Below are 2,632 nucleotides of genomic sequence, written 5' to 3' on the forward strand. Positions count from 1 at the left end.
AACAACAACAACAAAACATATCTATTATTTACATTTTCTTTTTCATATATTTATATTTTGTAAAATTCATAAAAAAAATACAAATAGTATGTTATAGTCTAGAAGTATTTTTTTTTTTAGCTGAAAAAAAAATCCTAAAACTAGACTATTTTGTTGCCCTTCCTCACTCATTTCTTCTACTACTGTTTGTTTTCTCTTCCTTCTTCTTATGCCACAACATCACAGTAATACAAAGTGTACTTTTTCTTCATATAATCCTGGTGTCCTGGGATGGTGCTGTGGGTTAATGCAGCGGTCTGCAAAGTTAGTCTGAACTGCAACGTTGGTGCTTCAGGCTCACCAGTCACTCCTCCGAAAGTTTCCATATAGGGTCCCTATTGGTCAGAACTAACTTGATGGCACTTCACAGTAACCCATTGCGTACCTGTCCTATTGTACATCTCCACTCCCATGTGGCCCAGTAAAAACAAAAATAGTTTACATTGCAGAAGAATAAGCAATGTTGTAGAAGTAGGACTAATGTGAACTGACAGTGTCAAAAAGACAAAGACTTTAAATTTTTAGCTCCACCCACCTGATTGATACTGTTGTTAGGGTCCATCAAGTTGGTGCAAATTCATAGTGACCCAGTGCACAACAGAATGCAACACTGCTCAATCCTGCACCAACCTCATAACCATTGCTATGTTTGAGCCCATTGCTGCTGCTGGCACTGTGCCAATACTTCTTGTTGGGGGACTGCCTCGTTTTTTTGTTTGTTTTTTTTTCGCCCTCTACTTTACCAAGCATAGTGCTCTTCTCGAGTGACTTTTCCATCCTGCTACTATGCCTCAAGTATGACAGACAAAGTCTTGCCATTCTGCCTAGAATGCTCCAGAAGGAGCATTCTTCTTGCGGTACTTCTTTCCAAGACAGATTTGTTTGTTCTTCTGGCAGTCTATGGTACTTTTAGTATTTTTCTCCCATAACTTAAATACACTGATTTTTTTAAGGTCTTCATTATCTATTGTCCAACTTTCATATGCATATCAGGTTGTTGAAAATACTGTGGCTTGGGTCAGGTGCACCTTATATTTCATAAAATACTATTTTTCACTAGTCACTGCTTTATTTAATCGTTTGTATTTATCTATGTTTTGACTGAATTTGGTGAATGTTTCTATTTTTTTCTCCAAAGATCATAAAGTAAATAAGTTTTATAAAAACATTTTAATGTAAAATGTCTTTTATCATTTGAATGACAATTGAATAAATTCAGGTATTCAGGTTCCCTGGGAGTGCTGAGACTTTGTAGGACAAGCACTGGACTGTGTACCTCAAGGTTGGTGGTTCGAGCCCACCAGCCATTCCATGGGAAAAAGATGAGACTTTCTGCAAAGATTTACAGACACCAAAACCATAAACAGGGTCACTTTGAGTCAGAATTGCCTAGATGCCACTTAACAACACAAGAACAAAAATTCAGTATCTCCAACTCTTCAATTTCTCGCTAAGGGACTTTTCTCTATTTTACTTTTACAGTTCTTGGTCTTTACATTTTTTCAATTACAGAATTATTTTAGAATGTACTCAGAATTAACTCATCTAATCTACAGTCATTGCTGATTCATGTTGTTGTTATTGTTGTTGGTAGGTGCCGTCGATTTGATTATGACTAATAGAGACCCTAGGAATAACAGTACAAAACACTGCCATGTCTTACACCATCCTTACAATTGTTGCTAATAATTGAGCTCATTGCTGCTGCAACTGTGCTAATCGTTTCTTTTCTGGTCTTCCTCTTTATCGCTGATTCTCCATGTTACCTAAAATGGTGTTCTTCTCCAGAGACTGGTCCTTCCTAATAATAAATCTGAAGTATGAGAGACGAAGTCTCATCATCCTGGCTTCTAAGGAGAATTCCAGTTGTAAAATACCAACACAAATATGTTTGTTCTTTGGGCAGTCAATGCTACTTTTAATATTCTTTTCCAACATTGATGATTCAAATGCAGCAATTCTTACATGATCATCTTATTTACTGTTTAACTTTCACATGCATATGAGGTTATGGAAAATACCATGACTTGGTTGGGAACATTTTAGTCCTCAAGCTGACATCTTTGCTCTTGAACACTTTCAAGAGGTCTTTTGCAGCAGATTTGTCTAATAAAATACATTGTTTGATTTCTTGATTGATGCTTGCATGAGTGTTGATTTGATAGTGGATCAAGCAAAAATCTTTAACAACTTTAATCTTTTCTCCATTTATCATTATATTATTTATTGATCCACTGGAGAGGATTTTTATTTACAACCCATACTGAAAGCTGTGGTCTTTAATCTTCATCAGTAAGTAGTTGAAATCCTTTTCACTTTTAGCAAGCAAAGTAATATCATCTGTATATCATAGGTTGTTAATGAGTCTTCCTCTAATCCTGATGGCATGTTCTTCATATAATTCAACTTCTTGGATTATTTGCTTAGTGTACAGATTGAATAAGTATAATGAAAGAATAAAACCCTGACGTACATTTTTCTAGATTTTAAACCATTCAGTAGACCCTGTGTTCTATTCTAACAGCTGCCTCTTGGTCTATGTACAGGTTCCTCATGAGCACAAGTAAGTGTTCCAGAATACTCATTCTCTGCA

At 35.8% G+C, this 2,632-nt stretch overlaps 1 protein-coding gene across 1 annotated transcript in view; it reads left to right on the forward strand.

Moving 5' to 3' along the window:
- The window catches only part of MYCBP2 (MYC binding protein 2, E3 ubiquitin protein ligase), a 365,677-nt gene that overhangs the window by 197,862 nt on the left and 165,183 nt on the right, over positions 1-2,632 (forward strand). The gene's annotated exons all lie outside the window — the stretch shown is intronic.

Source organism: Chrysochloris asiatica, unplaced genomic scaffold (assembly GCF_000296735.1).
Source record: "Chrysochloris asiatica unplaced genomic scaffold, ChrAsi1.0 scaffold00005, whole genome shotgun sequence".
Classification (NCBI taxonomy): Eukaryota; Metazoa; Chordata; class Mammalia; order Afrosoricida; family Chrysochloridae; genus Chrysochloris; species Chrysochloris asiatica.